General features: G+C 39.3%; 1 protein-coding gene across 46 annotated transcripts in view; it reads left to right on the forward strand.

The window, feature by feature from the left end:
• The window catches only part of PAM (peptidylglycine alpha-amidating monooxygenase), a 323,041-nt gene that overhangs the window by 34,406 nt on the left and 268,109 nt on the right, over nucleotides 1-20,526 (forward strand). For 39 of the 46 annotated variants that reach the window (XM_069590236.1, XM_069590190.1, XM_069590195.1 and 36 more), the window contains one exon: nucleotides 15,832-15,938. The exons of the other annotated variants lie outside the window; for them this stretch is intronic. The gene's annotated coding sequence lies outside the window, so the exon portion shown is untranslated. The remainder of the gene's footprint in view (nucleotides 1-15,831; nucleotides 15,939-20,526) is intronic. 46 annotated transcript variants of the gene reach the window in all.

The raw sequence follows: 20,526 nt of genomic DNA on the forward strand, positions 1-20,526 counted from the left end.
AATGCTGGAGTGGGTTGTCATGCCCTCCTCCAAGAGATTGTCCCAACTCAGGGACTGAACCCACATCTCTCTTGTTTCCTGTGTTGGCAGGCGAGTTCTTTGCCGCCAGAGCTACCGGGGAAGCCCGTACTCTGTCTCGGCCCGGTCAGACCCACAGAGATCTTTAATTTAGGCCTGTGTCCAGGAAAGCTCTAAATATAGCTGACTCTCTCCTCTGCTACTTGGAGTTCTTATGTTCTAGGAATGGCCCATGGTTGGGACAAACTTCCTAGACTCAGTAAAAGACATTGAAAATATGCCGCTTTATGGTCTAAAGACCCCAACGAGCTTTACTCCTGGAAGGGAACTATTGTGCAGCTTTCAGCAAGGAAGCCCATATTTCATGATACTCTTGCGGGGGCCAGTAGCTGTTTTTGAGATGTGGCTTTCTTTGATGAATGAATGGAAATGTCTTGACACAGGTAAATACCCATCTTGGATCTTCTCAAGAAATACTGGATATTTCCAGTATCAATTGATAGCTCCCTATCTAAGCAATTGTAATTCTCTGTCTTGATTTAACAGGATTTATTAAATGATACATATATAGGCATTTCAGGGGTCCTACTGGCATTGTTGACAGTAGACAAAATAGGTATGCTAGTTTTTTATTTAAGAAATAAAATTGTATCACATCTGTGAAAAACCTTTTGCTCCTTCTCAGTGGAAAAATACTTGAGGGAAGTCCTGTTTCCGTTAATCTGTACTTCCACAGTTCTGATTGCCTTCAAACAAATCACTGGACCTCAGTAACAGAAATTATATGTTTGATGTCGTAGATGAGAAACGAACAGATTTGAAGCAATTTTCTTTTATAATTTAATCACATAATTCAGCCTACACTGAATTGTTTGTTAACAAAATGTGGCAATTTATGTGTTAAAGATAAAAATTTATAAGAAGAAACTGCCCACATACTTCACTTAAAGGGTAATTACCCTTCATATACTCCATAACTCACTAGCTTTGATGAAGGTGGCAGTGAGTTATTACAGTCTTTGCTTTGTCAGAAAGACTTTAATAACTTCATCATACTACCGGTGTCTTAAAGTTATGGATTGTACTCAAGGCCTAATAACTCTCTTTCTTTTTGATAGGAACTACTTTTCTCTTTTCAAGTGGTCAGTTATTCACAGTTAGGATTTCAAAAATGGTGACTTTGCATCTCTGGACTATTCCTCTACTCATAGCAGCAATGAAATGCCTTGTTTGTGTTTATATAATTTTTAAAAACTACTCACTTGTTAATGTGAGCGGAATCCCCACATATAATTTTTTTTTTTTTACATAAGGTGTAATTCATTTGTAACTACTGAGTAACAGATGCTAATGTCTGTATTATGGGCCGGTTGTGTTACATCTGGTTTTTATGATGGTATGAAATCAGATACTGTGTTCAGAGGCTCATCGTTTTATCTGAAGCATACTGCTTTGTTTTTATTGCATTGGGCTGGAATTCTTCCAATTAAGTGATTGTTATTTTAACACTAGAATCGTGAGCATTGTGGTGGCATTATTAAAGTAAGTATGTGTTATCAGGAAGTGTGAGGTGAGAATGTGTTAATAGTGGGAGGGGAACATATCACTTACAAGAACAGAACAGTTTGGTGGTTAAGTGCCCTGATGGGTGACACTCAAGGGCAGAAGCTGGAAGGTGTGGGAAACAGGAAAAATATTTATAGATGTCTTTGCTGAAGAGTGATACACTTTGCTAGAGGGAACTTGGCTAACCCTGGCATTATGGGGAGATGAACCTTCCCCTCATAGGTATGAAAAGTACTTTTATTTTTAACTTGGGCTTTTAAAGCATACAATGAAAGGGAATAAAATAGCTGTTTTGCCATTAAAAGTTCAGAGACTGAATTTGATGGTCTTGATTTTTAAAAAATGAAGAGACCTGTTTATTGCAAGTTGGAATTTTTAAAAGCAAAACTTGTCTAGCAGTTCCACTTCTGGGTATATCCTCAAAGTTTGAAAGCAAGCATTTGAGTGGATATTTGTACACCAATGTTCATAACAACGATGTTACCAATAGCTAAAAGATGTAAGTGACCCACATGTCCATCGATGGCTGAATGGATAAACAAAGTGTGGTATATACGAGCAATGAAATATTACTCAGCATTAAACAGGAATGAATTTCTGACACATGCTACAGCCTGGATGAATCTTGAAGGCATTATGCTAAGTGAAATAAGCCAGACGCAAAAGGACAAATATGGTACTATTCCACTTACACGAGGGACCTGGAGTAGTCTTAATAAAGATAGAACATAGAATGGTGGTTGCCAGAAGTGGGTGAGTGTGGTGGAGAATGGGGAAAATTGTGTAAAGGGTACCGAGTCTCAGTTTTTGAAGGTGAAAAAGTCCTGAAGATGAATGGTGATGGTGGTTGTATGACAGTGTATTTAATGCAGCTGAACTGTGTACCTAAAAATGGTTTAAAATGGTACATTTATACTATGTATATTTTCAGTTCAGTTCAGTCACTCAGTCGTGTCCTACTCTTTGCGACCCCATGAACCGCAGCACGCCAGGACTCCTGTCCATCACCAACTCCCGGAGTCCACCCAAACCCATGTGCATCAAGTTGGTGATGCCATCCAACCATCTCATCCTCTGTCGTCCCCTTCTCCTCCTGCCCTCAATCTTTCCCAGCATCAGGGTCTTTTCAAATGAGTCAGCTCTTCTCGTGAGGTGGCCAAAGTATTGGAGTCTCAGTTTCAACATCAGTCCCTCCAATGGACACCCAGGACTGATTTCCTTTAGGATGGACTGGTTGGATCTCCTTGGAGTCCAAGGGACTCTCAAGAGTCTTCTCCAACACCACAGTTCAAAAGCATCGATTCTTTGGCGCTCAGCTTTCTTTATAGTCTAACTCTCACTTGTATATTTTACTGCACTAAAAAAAGCCAAACTTACTAAAATTGGTAATATAAAGTAATGAAATGCTCCCAGTTAGAGAATAAACTAATGAGACAGATGTAAGTGTTAGCTAGTTATTTGTATTCATAAATATTCTTTAGTCATCTTTAGACTAAATTTGGGGAAAAGAGAGTTGCCTTATATTGTGTATGATCTGGGGAGTGATTTGCCCGTATTTAAAAATACTGTCTTTCAGTACTTGACGTCATTGGAACATGGAAGATGCTCAATAAATATTTGTTGACCGATATTTGTTTATTCAGGAAATTATAGCCTCGTGTATGGAATAATGAACTTAACTGTTACCCATCAAGTCTACTTACAAGCTCAGTGAACCGGTAGCAAATAACAACCTTTAAAATACAGGCGATCGAAACTTAGATTATGGAAACTAGTGTGTCTTACTTATTATAAAATATGCCACACAATTTTGCTGTTGATATAAAAACAATTTTGATAATTGTCTCGAGAAATGGACAGTTTTTTGCCTGAAAGACTGCTGAGGAATCTCTAGGGCTAGTATCTGGGTTTTATATCTGTACAAAGATCACGGTGGATCTCATATTTTGCTATGACAGGATCTTCTTCACTGAAGCCTCTGGTTCATCTGAGGTCTTATTTGACTCTTGTCCTGGGATCCAAGTAGTAGGGTAGAAAGAGTATCGAAATAGAATGGGATTAGGTTACCTGGGTCTTCCCAGGTGTCTCAGTGGTAAGGAATCCGCCTCCCAAGGCAGGAGACATAAGAGATGTGGGTTGAATCCCTGGGTCAGGAAGATCTCCTGGAGGAGGAAATGGCAACCCACTCTAGTATTTTTGCTTGGAAAATCCCATGGACAGAGGAGCCTGGAGGGTTACAGTCCCTGATGGGGTTGCAAAGAGTTGGACACGACTGAGCGCGCACGCATATGCGTAGATAACCCATCATTGCTCACTCGCCTGCTTTCGCCAGGTTGAGAAGTTGATGCCACTCTATTCGTTTCTGTGGGTAGAGTCTATTTTAAGCCTCTTATAGGAACATTATTTTCATTATTCTGAGCAGCTTTATTCTAGTTATTCAAAACATTATCTCTAGTATAAGAGGTTATCCAGTTTTATTTTTGTGAGTGACTATATTCCCCTTCCCCCATGGTTTCTTGAATTATATTTGTTCAAAAAAAGCACAAAGGTGACAGTATTTTAGAAACTACCCATTATTGGGAGTTGCCTTGTAGCCTAGGATTTGGGGCTTTGACTGCTATGGCTCTGGGTTCAGTCTCTGGTCGAGGAACTGAGATTTCCACAAGCCACCTGGTGCAGTCAAAGATGAAAATGTTACCCATTATTTGACCCCGTAGAGTCAGGCACTGACACCATTTGTTTGCATGTCAGCAGTTCTACTGTTCTGTCCATGAGTATATGCACATACACGAACCAGCAGAGACACAAAGCTGAGAGGCATAAAATTGGGATTGTAACGATTATTCTGTTTTATAACCTGAATATTTTTTCACTGAGTATTAAACGGTAACATTTTCTCATGTCACTAAATATTCTTTCACAGCTGCTTTCTAAGTAGCTACATTCGCTTCTATTTTATGCCTGCACCAGTCCGCTATTACTAGGATTTTAGAATATTCTTCTTTTTCTTGCTATTATATGTGACACTGTGATGAAAATACTTTTAATCTTTTGCCTATCCCTATTTTTAAAAATAAATCCCTAGGTGTAAAATTAAGTAGAAAGATATGAACATTTAAAAAGGCGTTTGATATATATGCGCCGAATTGTCCTTCAGAAAGACTGTGCAAGTTTATACTTCTATATAAACCATGATATTAGTATAAACTATACGTGATATATGATCTGTATCGGACCACCTATTGCCCATCCTGGAATTAGTTATTTTTAAATAGCACCAATTTGAGACGTGAATAATTATTATCATTTATTTTAACTTGCATTGGTGGCGACCATTTGTATATGATTATTTAGCAGACGTGTTTCTACATGTCATGATTAACCTGGTATGTTCCTTTTTTCTGTTTGTGAGATGTATTTGTATGTAAAAGATATTAGTAACCTGGTTGCATATTATTTCTTTTGTTATTTTTTTCCTAATGGATTTCTTTGTTTTTCAACATTTTGCCAAGTATTACCAAGACGAAGAGAAAAAAAAAAACCTTTTAGGTGGATGGCATAACTCTGTTTGGGGGCTGTTGCTGAAGGCCAGATAGGTTAAGTAAATGACCTTTCTTCAACCTTGGGTGAGAAAAACTTACCCTGTCAGTCAGTTTTAAATCATCCTTAAAATATGTAACCAGATAACTTCAGATAACTTGTCTTTATGTAGGATATGCTAGGAGTCTCTTGAGGGAAAGTACGGCTGTAGTCAAAATTTCCATTTGGGTGTTCTCCGTTAAGCCAAGTATTGCTGAAACGCAGCAACAGTTGACATTTTTACTAAGCAATATGCAAACATTGGGAGAAGTTTTTCCCATCCTCATAAGGAAGATAATAATAAACTAATTATTGAGAATTTCTTACAGCAAAGTATTTGAGCAACTCTCTGGCCCTATTTTCCATGAATGAAGATTATAACCATATGTTGTTTGGGAGTTATAATTTCTATTTCAACATACTATTATGGGATTTAAGAAATTCACTTCAGATGTATCAAAGTTAACATTAGTGTGTGTATATCTGTGGGTTTGTGTATATGTTAAAGGATATGTGAGGTGGCAGAAGTAATGCCAAAATCACAACTTTGAGAAAAACCTTCAAGGTCAGTGGAATCTGTGTTGTCATAAATTGCTCTCCAATTCAATAGTGATAAAAGACACGTGAAAAGACTATACGGTTACTTTCAAAACAAGCATTTACCAAGTTCCAGGAAATGAATGTATTTGTATAAAAAACACTTGACAATTGCAAGAGCCTTTTTATCAGTTTACCAAACAATTGACTATTAAGATCTCTTTGCTTGCGTAAGCTTTCAAAAACATATCATATATGGTCACCCATTTGCCATTGACTGGTGTTATGAAGAGTTGGAGAGGGCAACGTATTACTATAATTTTATGGCAGATTTAGTTTTGGTAATTTGAGATCTCTTTGAAATACACTCAAAGTGCTCCCTATCTAAAGGAGCTCTGCAAACCATAATTTTGTCCAGTGAAGGGTTTGTAACACATAGTTACCACTGGTTTATTCTTCTTGCAAATCAGAGTTTTTGAGGTTTTTGGTAGTCTCATACTGGCTGATAAATTGATTGTGAGCCGGAAATGTTCTTTGTTTAGCAATCCTAGAAAAAAAAAAATGGTACCACAAAAGTCTCCGGTGGCAGATAAGAGTGCTGCCAAGTGGAACAGTATGTTGTTTGGGGATTATAATTTATATTTCAACATAGTATTATGCAATTTAGGAAATCCATTTCAGATATGTCAAAGTTAACATTGATGCGTGTATATATGTGGATTTGTGTATATGTTAAAAGATATGGGAGGTGGAAGTTATATGGAAATCAATTTTCTTTTCTCTAAAAAGAAAGGTCCCTCTTCGCATCATGGTCGGGAGCCTTAGTCCTCACAGGAACTGAATACATATACTTTTTTTCCTTTCTACACTAAAATAGTGTCTTAGACCTCTTTCTTCTTTCTTCCTTTTAAAATTATGTAAGATGCCTTCTCTGAACCCGTACATTTTTTTCTGGAACACCTGCTTCTTTGCTTTTAAAATTCCTAGAAGAAATACATAGATAACATATTTAAATATCTATATGAATTAAATCTAAAGTGTCTAGGTGTTTCTGTTTTTAATGTTTAAATCAAAGCTTCTTGTAAGTGGAAATTCAAAAAATTTTGAAATTATTGGGAAAGCTTTTAAAAAGTTGTTTAGCGTGGTATTTTAAGTATATCATGGGGACTTCCCTAGTGGCTCAGATCGTAAAGAATCTGCCTGTAATGCAGGAGACATTGGTTCAAGCCCTGGGTCAGGAAAATCCCCTGGAGAAGGGAATGGCAACCCGCTCCAGTGTTCTTGCCTGGAGAAGTCCATGGACAGGGAAGCTTGGTGGGCTATAGTCCAAGAGGTCACAAAGAGTGGGACACGACCGAGTGACTGATCCTTCAGGTATATTATATACACATATATACCTCACTATATTAAGTATGTAAGTAAGTACTGGCTGTATTTTAAAGCTCATTTTGATTAAGTGATATAATAGTATCCTTTCTCATTTAAAAAACCAACTACTAACTTTTAGTAGTTACTAAAAGATTTTAAAAGAATTTTGAAAATATTAAATGAGTTAAGTAATTATAGCAACACCTTTATCTTAGATTTCTATACAGAATTAATTTATCAATTTTGTAAAGTGATTAGAATTAGAGCAGATGATTTTTACATTTAGAACTTAAAAATTCAGCAATATGTTGTATGGAATATGTTGAATTATAGTTACCCAAAAATTTCTGATTTAACACATTAAATGCGTATTTCTTTCTTTTAAAAAATTCATTAAGCATATTCATATACCCACTGATCTCTTCACTGGGGAACTTTAAATAAAGTTCATTATTTATTTAATACTTTTCAATTTAGGATATACTTGAAGTGATTTATTTATCCTTGGCCAGTTGCCACTTGAGACTCTTTCTGTTTTATGAAGCTAACTTAAATGATCACTTAAGCAGAAATTACTGGTATTCAGTTCAGTTCAGTCACTCAGTCGTGTCCAACTCTTTGTGACCCCATGAACTGCAGCACTCCAGGCCTCCCTGTCCATCACCGACTCCCAGAGTCCACCCAAACCCATGTCCATTGAGTCGGTGATGCCATCCAACCATCTCATCCTCTGTATTCAGTTCAGTTCAGTCCCTCAGTTGTGTCTGACTCTTTGCGACCCCATGAATCGCAGCACGCTAGGCCTCCGTGTCCATCACCATCTCCCGGAGTTCACTCAGACTCACGTCCATCGAGTCTGTGATGCCATCCAGCCATCTCATCCTCGGTCATCCCCTTCTCCTCCTGCCCCCAATCCCTCCGAGCATCAGAGTCTTTTCCAGTGAGTCAGCTCTTCGCATGAGGTGGCCAAAGTACTGGAGCTTCAGCTTTAGCATCAGTCCTTCCAAAGAAATCCCAGGGTTGATCTCCTTCAGAAAGGACTGGTTGGATCTCCTTGCAGTCCAAGGGACTCTCAAGAGCCTTCTCCAACACCACAGTTCAAAAGCATCAATTCTTTGGCGCTCAGCCTTCTTCACAGTCCAACTCTCACATCCATACATGACCACAGGAAAAACCATGTTTTATTTTATTTCTAGTATATGGAGGATCGTGCATCCCTGTGATGACTGGGTTCCATGGAGGTGGCAGGGGGAGGCCGTCATCTTGGAGAAGTCTGGGAAGGGTCAACCTGGAGTGGAGGTGGGATTTAGGCAGATGGAAATGTTTTCCTGGAATGAATTGGCAGAAGTACGTTCTTACCGATTTAAATACATTTTTGACCAATTGAAGGGAGGCATTACTAAACTAAGGGCTGAGTAAAGTATTTCACATACCCTGTAAGGAGTAATTAAATCAGAGGATCTTTGCTACTTTAAAATCAGAGAGAAGATATAAATATATACTTTCAGGAAAAGTTTAATTTTTGTATAAAACTGAAGGCATTTTGATAAAATATGAAATTTAGTAAAATTTACAATAATTTATTTGTATTACTCCCCACCAAAAAATTGTGTATGAGTTTTGTTTTTTTTTTTAAACTCTTTGCCTGTTTATTTGATCATCAGGTATTATAGAACAGAGGTCCTAACCTCCAGGTTACCACTGGTACCACCTGCCAGATCAGTGTTGGCTTTAGATTAGAAATTAAGTGCACACTATTTACAATAGCTGGGACATGGAAGCAACCTAGATGTTCATGAACAGGTGAATGGATAAGGAAGTTGTGGTACATGTACATGATGGAATATTACTCAGCTATAAAAAGGAACACACTTGAGTCAGTTCTCATAAGGTGGATGAACCTGGAGCCTGTTATACAGAGAAAGACAAATACTGTATATTAATGCATATATATGGAGTTTAGAATGATGGTACCGACGATCCTACATGCAGGGCAGCAAAGGAGATGCAGGTGGAAAGAACAGACATTTGGACTCAGTGGGAGAAGGCGAGGGTGGGATGATTTGAGAGAATAGCGTTGAGACATGTACATTGCCATAAATAAAACAGATGAGATGAGCAAGTTTGATGCATGAAGCCAGGCACCCAAAGCTGGTGCGCTGGGACAACCCAGAGGGAGGGTGGGGAGGGAGGCGGGAGGGGGTTCAGGACGGGGGGGACACGTGTGTACCTGTGGCCGATTCATGTTGATGTGTGGCAGAAACCATCACAATATTGTAAAGTAATTTTCCTCCAATTTAAATTAATTAATTTAAAAAGAGAAATAAAGTGCAGAATAAATGTAGGGTGCTTGTAGCATCCTGAAATCCACCCTCTCCACCCCTGATCTGTGGACAAACTGTCTTCCACCAAATCAGTCCCTGGTGTGAAAAAGGTGAGGGACCACTAACATAGAGGATAGAAACCCAATTGTATATGAGTTGAAAGCAAAAAAAAAAAAAAATTGAAGATCATTAGCTTTAAAATTACATACCTATTGATCAGATAAAATGTAAACATAAACACTCTGCTGTTATTATTTTTTTTTTTTTTGCTTGGTAACCATGTGCTTCAAAATCTGGCACCATCCTTCCTGGGATTTGCAAGGCCTAGTTCCAGTGTGTTGTTTATTAGGCTTTGCGGCTCTTCTCAAAATTAAGCAAGTGTTTATCTGGTTCCTTCAAACATTTTCAAGCCAAAGAAGATACAGAAAAATGGTTGGAATGGAAGAAAGGTTATCCTGCTCTGATGCTTCCTCTGTTTCCTCTTTTCTGCTGCCCTTTTTTTTGTCTTCACATACTTGACAACACTCAGAACTTATGGAGATTTTTGTGGGAACCAAGCGAGACAAGGGGAAAAGGTTACAACTGCTGTCTGACCCCTAATACTGCGGTGCTCAGTTTTTTGAGTACTGCTAGCAGTTTGAAGTTAAAAGTGCGTATCAGAGCAACTCCTGACCGCCGTAATTCGTGTGTGCAGACTGCTGTTAGTGTTGTTACTCTCTGCTTTGTATCAGGCTTGCTAGCTAATTTCCTTGTTTATTAGCTAAGTGATTTTCTTAATGGCTAACCTTTTGACAAACGAAGAAATCTTCCCTGCTCTGAGAGGGAAACCCGAGTTTGAAAACTCATGTTGAAAGGGAAAAGGAACATCTGTAATGCGTGCTGCTGCTGCGTTGTTGATGTGGGGGGAAATCTGGTGACTGACCTTGATTCTTGACTGAAGTCACAAAAATATGCATGATTTGGCCTTTTGCCATAAGACAAATAGCAACAGTCTCCAGTTAAAGCAGGGATTCAATTTCCTTTGTTTTGAGTGTGGAAAAGGGAATCATTTCCAAACCTTAATATCAGCGGGCTTCGTGAATTATTTTTTTTCCTGAAATAGTTTAGATACTCCATTTCAACAGAAGCACTTTGTTTGAATTCATATTTTGTTAACTAGGAGTTATTTTGTTCAATTTATACCTGTAGAGTTAGAGGCCTGCAGTGTCGTTTTTAAGGGAGAAACGTCTTTTTAATAAGTAATTAAACAAAACCCCCAAACCCAGGGGCATCAACAGAAACTCCTGAGATCTGAGAAAAGATTTCGGAATAGGGCCCCTGGAAGGGACACTGGCAATTATACTGTGGAGCCAGCTTAAGATTTCTGCAAACAGGTTTACATTGGCTCAAATCCTTGAGAACTGGAACCTCTAGAACTAGTCGTCTGTGACCCCACTGACCCTTTAGGAGTTCAGTCATCAGGCGTTGCCCTGGATCCATATTAGGAACCACATTTGTAGGTAAATAGTCTAGGACTCTTACAGACCCATCTCTGCCCCTACACCCAAGAATCTGAATCTGTCATGGCACCAGAATGTGTCTCGGAGCTTGGACAGTGAGATTGGGTATTTGCAGTTCCACACAGTAGAAATCCATCTTTTAAGTAAGGCAAGAAAATGTGAGCTTCCCAGTTTTTAAGTAGGAGACACCTTTGCTATTGCAAACCAGGTTCTGATTCTGCTACCTTTTTATTTTTGTTCATTGAGCACCATCGTCAGCCAGCTAAGTTTAGAGAAAATAGCAAAAGAAAAAGCATCTCTCCATCCTTGCATTTGACTCTCCTTGCACTTTTCCTCTTTTCAGTTCCCTTAGTTTCCCCGTCCTATTCAGGACCTCTCTGCTTATAAACTGTGTTTCCCTCACTGAAAAGTGGCCACTTTCTATATAACGAATCTCTGAAGTAACTGGGTGATTTTAAACAAATAACCTCCTTCCATGAGGCTTACTAAGAAGACCTGACATATTTTAGTTACCAAGGGATTTCTCCGCATATTTTCAGAATCTCTAAAACAAACAAATAGTAATAATAAAGACTACCCCCCAAAGAGACTGCTGATGCACATACACACAATTATTGTTAAGGAGACAATCTAGTGGGCAAGGTAGATTCCATTGCTGTGTTAATCTCATGGTAAGTAAGGTTTTGACTAGCTGTGTGCAGATCTGATTTCTGGAAACGTCTTCTTACTTGTAAGATGGCACAGGATGTTACCTCCGTCATAAAGTTGTTATGAGAATTAAATGCATTAAGACGCATCAAGCACTTAGCTTCAGATCAGTTCAGTCGCTCAGTTGTGTCCGACTCTTTGTGACCCCATGAATCGCAGCACTCCAGGCCTCCCTGTCCATCACCAACTCCCGGAGTTCACCCAAACTCATGTACATTGAGTCAGTGCCTGGCTGTATGAAGTGCCAAGTGGCCAGTTATCTAATAATTCCTTATAGAATCTATTAGTAGAAAACTGATAGAAAGCCATTCACTTCATTGCCAAGTTTCCAAACGTTAAATGAGATAGACTTGTGAACTCTAGCACAGGGCCTCTTGTTTGGCTTCTTCTACCCAAACAGACTTATCGAATGTATTAAAGATTCAAGGGGACTGTTGGATCGGTCCCCAGAAGACTGTTGAATGGTAGGCGAGAATGTCCTAAGTATCCCTGGAATCACACTGAGTCTGTTCCTTTCGTCGGAAATGGAGAGAGGAACAGCCATATAATGTAGGATATTCTGTGTGTTCTTTTCTCTCATAGTAGACACGGTACTTTCTTCTTCTACTGTGAATGTTCTGAATTATATGACCATTATTAAATCTGTGTTCAAATTAATTTCTGACATGGTAAGTGTATTTCTTTTTGAGATACCACATTTTTAGACATTTAGAATATGACCTCACCCATTTTACTTTGGGAATACCGTATGTGAAATAATTTTGAAGGGCATTTTATTTCCTAGGATGCATTTTCAGCAGGTGGCTAATGGCTTTTGACCTGCTGTAGCAGCATACAGACCTGAATGTCAGACAGAGTATGTTTTAAAAGCTCCATTTTCATTTTGCATAATGAAGCGCAGTAATTCTCTTTGAGATTGCCTTGCGTATTTTTCCAAGTAGTTATTGATGGAGATGTGTCAATTTGGTAGGAGAGAGAAGAAAAAATTGTGATGTCCCAACATGTAGGTTTGAAGACTATTTAAATATATTCAGATTGGTAAAAATGCAAGTATTTTCATAAATAATATCAGATCCAATATAGTTATAGGTTAAAAACCATATAAAGTACATGGTGTCAGCCTTCCACCTTTCCCGTATCTTTGGGCCATTGCTATGAAAAGTCACACATTTTAATCCACTCACTTTTCCATTTGGAATTTCCATTTTCTCTTGAAACGTATACAGTTTATTCCATGGGCTGTTTTCATACAGTCTTTAAGAATTATCCATACTAAATAATAATTCGCAGCTCTTATGCAAAAGCAGACTATGGCAATGATCGCTCAGGGTACCCAGGTTGGCAATGTTAGGTCATTGTCAAGGTTGGTTTCAAATTCAGTATTGACACAGGCTTTTATACAATCACAGTCTTTGCAGTCCTACGCCACATCGTTTATACATTGAATAACTCTCCAGTTTATACTTAGTTGGTTTTTTGAGGTGAAGATGTGTATGCAACTTGGTTAATGCCCAGAGGCCTTGTGGAGGGGGTGACTGTGAGAAAATGAGAAAATGGCAATATAAAGAGTTATAGTTCCCGTATGAACATATTAGAGCTGGCATTTTGCCACCGAACTATATGATGAGGGAGGAATATGGTTTGTGTACTTTGCATTTAAGACTTAATATCTGAGGCTGAGTTCTAATTTATTTATTCCCTTAGGTAATTACTGGTTTTTGAGATGCAAAAGAAGTATATTATTGGATTTTTTTTAATGGTTAAACTTGTATCATACATGTCCTTTCTTTAAATTTAGGCACTAAAAATTCTCACACATCAAAGTAGCTTGTGCTTCTCATTTGCAGCTAGAGAGTTAATCATCTTTCAATAATGCTTTGAAGTTAGCTTTTCTTCTTCTTCTTTTTTTTCTTAGCCCAGCAGGAGTTCATGAATAAAACTAACCACTCTGATAGGTATAGCATATTATTCCTCTTGCCTATGGGTCTTGCTAATAAAAATTCAAATTCTGGCTAGTTTGCTGGAATCAAATCAAGGTGGTATATGGCATACTTTTCTTCCTTATGAAGACCTTCTTGCAGAAAACAGAAGGGGTCGGGGTGGGGAGGGAAGAAAGCATGGGGTGGAGGGACAGGACAAAGCAATTCAGGGTTAAATATATTTCAGCTTTTCTGTCTATGTTGTGATAAGTCTGGAGGTTTTTACTTCTCATTGCCCTGGAATCCTTAAAAATAAAATTCCTATTTAGGACTAACCTCTGAAAAATTCCTATTGTTTAGTTAATGTATGTGAATCTGTGGTTGTGTGGTTGAGGCAACAATAACAACAGTGGCGCTAACTTAATTTGATAATGTATACGTGTGTATTTTTAAGTGCAGCTAGATGGGATGCCTGTCAGCTGAAAAATAGAGTAGGTGGTGACTACTAGGTAGGTGATTGCTAAAACAATCTGAAATTCTGGCGGTTGCTAAAATCGTCAGCTTGCTTATAAGATGACCTCATCACTAAATCAAATACGGTTTGGCATTTTAACAAACGTTTTCCACCAACATCAGTACAGAAAAGAACTGTGCCAGGATGCTTCCTTCAGAAGCGGCATGAGAATTTAGAAACTAGAGAACATATCGGAACCGGAGTGATGACAGCACAAGGCATCCCATCCCAGAGTCAAGCCCCGGTGGGAAGGCCTGCAAGGACAGTTCTTGTTCTGTTGCTTACTTAGTCGCCAAGTTGTCCGCCTCTGCGAACCTGTGTAGCTTGTCCGGCTCCTCTGTCCATGGGATTTCCCAGGCAAGAACACTAGAATAGGTTGCCGTTTCCTTCTCCAGGGGATCTTTTGGACCCAGGGATCGAACCCGCATCTCCTGCATTGGCAGAAAGATTCTTTACCACTGTGCCACCATAGTGGAATGCAAATAAGGAATGGCACCCCACTCCAGTACTCTTGCCTGGAAAATCCCAGAGACGGGGGAGCCTGGTGGGCTGCAGTCCATGGGGTCGCGAAGAGTCAGACACGACTGAGCGACTTGACTTTCACTTTTCACTTTCATGCATTGGAGAAGGAAATGGCAACCCACTCCAGTGTTCTGGCCTGGAGAATCTCAGGGATGGGGGAGCCTGGTGGGCTGCCATCTATGGGGTCGCACAGAGTCGGACACGACTGAAGTGACTTAGCAGGATAGCAAATTACTTGTATATGTGACAGTAGATAGGAGTGTGGTCTCAGATAGAGACACCCAAGTTTGGTTCCCAGTTCTGACTATTTGGTCACTTTGGGCAAATAAGTTATTCTTTCTGAGCATCAGATTTCTTACCTGTGAATACGGGTGGTGATGGTATCTAATCATATTATTATGCTGCGAAATAACAAATATTTGAAACAAAATAAACATATTTAAATAAAGAAAACTATTTAAGAATATATTTACAAATATTTAAAACTTACAACAAAGAAGTGTAATTTCAAAGCCTTAGAAATCGGTCACATTTATGTATTTTGCAAATAATGGGACACCTTGTTACACAGGCCACAGCTGGCCTCAGAATTCTGCCTGACTGGGAACAGCAGGAAGCTTCTCCTATTTTGTAGAAGTTGGCACTCAGCATGCAACGTCTGTGTTCTCCCTGAGCCAGTCCAGTGCTACCTGTCTTCCTTCTTTTTTCGGTCTTTGCTAACAGTCTCCCTAAAGCAAATATCAATTCAGTTACTTGGAAAAGTGGGAATGGAGAGATTCCTGCTTGCTTATCTGTAATCATACTTTTCAGACACCGTGGTGAGTACTTTGCAGAAGATTGTGTGGACACTGAGATTTATATTTCTAGACCTATTCTCTACCCCAAGCTCCATTCATTAGTTACTTTATTACTTTGACTCCAATTTATGAACAGATGTCCACACTTGCTGGTCACTGTTCAGGCTCCTTCAATCACACTGGGCTTCCTCATGTTCCTTGAACATTCTGAGCTCATTTTTGCCTTGGGATCTTTGTTCTTGGTGGTCTCTGAGTCTGGAAGGACCTGTGATTTTATTTTATGCATTCTTCTCCTTGTTCAAAGGCCATTTCTACTGAGACAGAGATGACAATTCTAAGTCATCTCCCATCTAGTTATATTCTCCCATCTAGTCAGTTTCTTATCCTGTCATCCTATGATATGTTTCTTCAGAGTGTTTTTCCATATGTATCAGATTATGTTGTTCATTTAATGGCTTGTTGTTTTATCTCCTGACCCAGAACGCAAGCTCCGTGAATTCAGCGCCCTTTCGTGGTTCAGTCAGCACTCTATCCTGGTACCTGCCTCTGTGCCTGGCTCACAGGAGTGCTTGGAACAACGTTCAGAGGTATGGCTATTCTCTCCTTTATTTTGTAGTTAGATGCGATGCCCAGGAAGTTTCAGTATCAATAGCTTGCCCAAGATCACAGGGGTTAGAGGTGGCCGAGCTGGGATTTAGATTCAGTGCTGTGTTCTAAAATCCTGTGCCACAGTGTCTGCATTTCCTTAGCTGAAGGTCAGGGATGTCAGTGCGAGGCACGGTGCCCTGTTGGTTCTTGGAACTTCTTTTGAATCCCAGGGCCAGCAGTTATCGCTTTTTCTACAGCATTGTCAGAGACGCGTTGGTCCTGATGACTTTATATTCTGGTATCCTGAGCTTATCTTCTCTTCCCTTTTCTTCCTTGACTCAGTGCCCAAGACATGGATGATTAATATTTTATAAGAATGCATTCAATCTTTTACTGCTTGGGAAAACCAATGAAACACCAGATTTTAAAGACGCTCCCTAAGGGCTGGAATCCACGGGTTTGAACACAGATGGAATTTTCCACCGGGCCAGTGTCCGTCTTTTTTATTTCCATGCTGGTTTTTTTGTGCATTTTTTTTTTAACTTGACAATGGTTACAGCTATATGTTTCTTTTTCTGAGTTTGGGCTAGCAGCACAGGTAATGCTTTGGTTGTACTTGGCCCCTGCTGAATAAATAGTTCCACCTCCATGCTTTCTGCCCCATTGCCAGACCCCCTTGCAAGATTCGGTGCAGAAGCTGGGCTATTTATGTTGTCTTAATCAGATATACTATAGAATAAACAGGCAGTCTTGCAATGTATATCGTTCAAATGTATAAATTGTTTCAGCTTTTGGAGGAAAGAGGAAAAAAGAAAAATCAAACCAGGACAGTGGATTAAAAAGGGATAATCCCCTACATTTCATAAGTGACACCCAGCAGATTATAAAGGGGGCAGTTATTGGTGCTCTTTACACTAGGACCTTTGGTGTGTGTTGCTGTATTTGACCTTTTGGAAGCTATTGACATCATTTGGGAACTTCAGGTAAATGTGCCTTAATCAGTTGAACAGAAGGGATCTTAGCTTTGTGGAACTAACCGGTTGATTAGTTTAAATCCAAACACACCCAGGCCTGCCTGGTTGCTCTTTGTGACACCCTGGCACAAAAGGATTTCATTTGGGACCCTTGTAACCCGCATCTGTGTCAGACCCTTTCAGCTCTGCTGGTCTTCTTAGGCTGTAGGCATCATCTTTAACCTCTCTTAGGCTTCCTTTTGTTTCATGAAAACAATATCTGTTCTTGGATTCATACAAACACGTTACTTTTTCTCACAGCTCTGTATTTATATCCCAGGGAAGAAGGTCTTTTCAAGTTCCACTAATTGAGAGACAAAAATGAGAACTTATCTCCAACTGGCTTCTTTAGAAAAACTGTATTAGAATTTAATCCAGTGTTTCCTCTGGGAGTTAGAATCAAAATTAGAATCATGAAATGGTGAAATAAATTCTTGGTATTAGAGTAAGCCATCATCTATAATTCCTTTGACTTTCAGATTCAAAACATTGGAGGATTTTATAATCAGTGTTTAGTTTTGGGAAAACATTAAAGTTAATGGGCTCATGGGTGAGTTTAGTGGTGGTATAAAGCTCTAGTCCTGGGTGTTTAAATGAAAGCAAAGTTTAAATTCTTTAAGGATAAAACTTTGAATAATTTCAGGCTATTACATGGACGGATGAAAGTACCCATCCATTGGACACTCACTTGAGCTTGCTCACAGAAGAGGGCAGATATTTCTGTGGCAGAAATGAAAGTATTGCTGTAGAATGCTTTCCTAGCACAGAATGTTAGACTGGAAAAGATCAACACCCTCATTTTCAACAACAAAAAACTAGGGTCCCCATTTAATTATTGAAGCTCTTGCTTGGTCAGTTTCTGCTTCCTCGTCTCCCAGTTGCAGCACTGTCCTGGAATACAAATGAAGCCTTTCAAAGAAGGTGGTATAATCTGATTCTCTCTGGTTTTGTTCATTATTATTAATTGTAATAACTTTTTAATTGAGAGGCTTTTGATGTGCCAGTACTTTATACATTATCTTTATAACTACAGCATGAGGTCGTACTACTGTTCTTCTGTTATTGACAATGAGAATCTGATGTTTAGAAAAGTCAAGGATTTTCCCAGAATAATTGAGCCAGTGAGATAAGATACTTTTTTTTTTTCCCTTAGAAAAAGTAGGTTTGTCGCTGGATATAGGGAAGAGAACTGGGTAATAAGAAACATTTCTTCCAAGCCTCATGAGTTGCCTTGAAAATATTATGGTGATGTGAATGACTCTGCCATGGGTCATTGGTAAGGAAGAAAAAATCTGGCCTCAGTTCTTCGGAAATAGTGGATTTGCTGGGAGGCAATGTGAGAGCACCCCCTTTCCGGCTGTCATCAGAAGCAGTAGATATCCAGGGGAGGAGCCTGTTGGGGTACCAGAGGACCTAGAACCTCTGTGGTTCAAGATGAATCATTGCATCATTTTGAGACTCTGTTTTTATTTTCATTTCTGAAGGTAAAATTCCAGTTCCTACCTTACCTACCACACTGGCAGACTGGCTGCTGTGGCTGACTGGTCAAGGCTTTAGAAATCCTGGCCACATATCCCCTTACAAGTGGCACTTTTAACTTCCATTTGCTTCTAAATGGGCACTTGCCAACACGAATTTAGTTTAAGAAATAAGCTCAGAGTCTTGTTGAACCCTATCAACAACCCGACTCGATGGACATGAGTTTGAGTAAGCTCTGGGAGCTGGTGGTAGACAGGGAGGCCTGGCGTGCTGCAGTCCTTGGGGTCTCAAAGAGTCACACACGACTGAGCGACTGAACTGATCCGGACTGATACTTCAATTTAAGGATTAATATGGTTTGTCGATGAGATTTACAATACTTTTGACAGTCAAGGGGAGATTTCTTTCGTTTATCTCTGTTTCCTGTGAAAACGGTATTTTTACCTTCGAACTTTTGTTTTAAGTCTGAAAAATTGTAATGTTATGTGGATGTCTGTGAAGCCTGCGGTTCCACTGGGAAATAAGAAGCGACATTTAGGACAGATGAAAGATCGGTGTGGTTCTCCAGCGAGAAGCCGCCCAGGTTTGCTGGAGCTCCTGCTGTTACTCGGCATTTCGGCCCGGCTCGCAACCCCATGTTGTGAGTGGCCTAGTGTGGGCGTGTACTTCACAGGGCCTGTCTATGCGTTCCTGGGGAATCCAAGGAAAGGAGGTAGTTATCAATTTGATCTTCTCTAAGAAGGCAGTGAGACTGCACCGATGGAGAGATTTAGTGGAGTGGCAAGAGGAAATAGAATCCTCGTGAGAACATGACATAATAGGCTGTTTTTGTAGAATAAGAGGAGAATGAAAGCTCAATGAAGCCTGGATTTAGGGAATGAACGTTGGCAACACGAGGCCTCTTTTCCCTAAAGTAAGTATCTTTAATAAGATATAAAACCTGGCCACCTGGGACCGTTTGTCTTATTGACACTTGATTTCCTGCCTGAGGTCTTCCGTATTCCCATCAGCCTTTCTAGTGGTTGGAGACCTCTTGGCCTTCTCTTATTTTTGGATAGGCTTTTTTTTTTTAAAATGATGTATAAATTATTTAATTAAACATATATAAAAAGAACCAGTGCAATGAAAAAAATCAGATTAATTAATAGACACAATTAAAAAAACAATTACAGTATTAAGATTAAAGTTGAGAACAATCAAAAGTAACTTTGGGTTGGTGGGCCGCAGAGTGGGTGAGCGCTCAGCGCAGGAGCTGTGACCCAGAGCTGCTTGCTTAGCCTCAGCATTCAGCACGGGAGGGACTTGGAGAGACTCCTTTCTAAACTCTACCTTAAAAAAATAAACCTAACAGGCTAGCTTTCCTGTTGCATTCTTACTCTGTAGCCATCCCATCTCTGGAGCGATCGATACATACCTGCTCCCTTTGGTGTGCCTGTAGTCCAGACAACCTGTATTTGCCTTTCCCAACCTCAGTTTCTTTAGACAAGTGGATCTTCTCCCAGGAAGACTTGCTGGAAACAGCTTGGAAGTAGTCTGGCTGGTGGGTTCGGGTTTAGGCCACTGCAGCTGTCATTGGTCTTCCCTGAGGGCAGGTAAATCAGGATTGCAAGTTCAGAACGCATTTAGATGAATTTCCATCTTTTTCAGTTACACTAGTAATTCATATCCATCATTAGAAAAACTTTTAAAAGTTTAAAATTATGTAATATAAAAATTGGAGGACTCTCTCAGTCTGTAATTAAAACTATCAGAAGTAACCACTCCTAGAAATTGGGTGTATATCTTTTAGGCATTTTTCAATGCATTTTCAAATAAATAAGTACATTTATTATAAAATTTGAATCATATGTATTATGTATAGATATATTTGTAGAGGTATATATATGTGTGTGTGTGCTCAGCACTCAGTCCTATCCAACTCTTTGCAACCCAATAGACTGTAGTTCACAAGGCTCCTCTGTCCATGGAATTTCCCATGCAAGAATACTGTATGTGTATGTATGTGTATACATATATAGACACACACTATTTTCATGAATTTCAAGGTAAACTTTGCATATTTTGCTTCTCAAATTTGGTATCTCGGACAAAACAA

The sequence above is a fragment of the Ovis canadensis genome, chromosome 5, assembly GCF_042477335.2.
Source record: "Ovis canadensis isolate MfBH-ARS-UI-01 breed Bighorn chromosome 5, ARS-UI_OviCan_v2, whole genome shotgun sequence".
Lineage (NCBI taxonomy): Eukaryota > Metazoa > Chordata > Mammalia > Artiodactyla > Bovidae > Ovis > Ovis canadensis.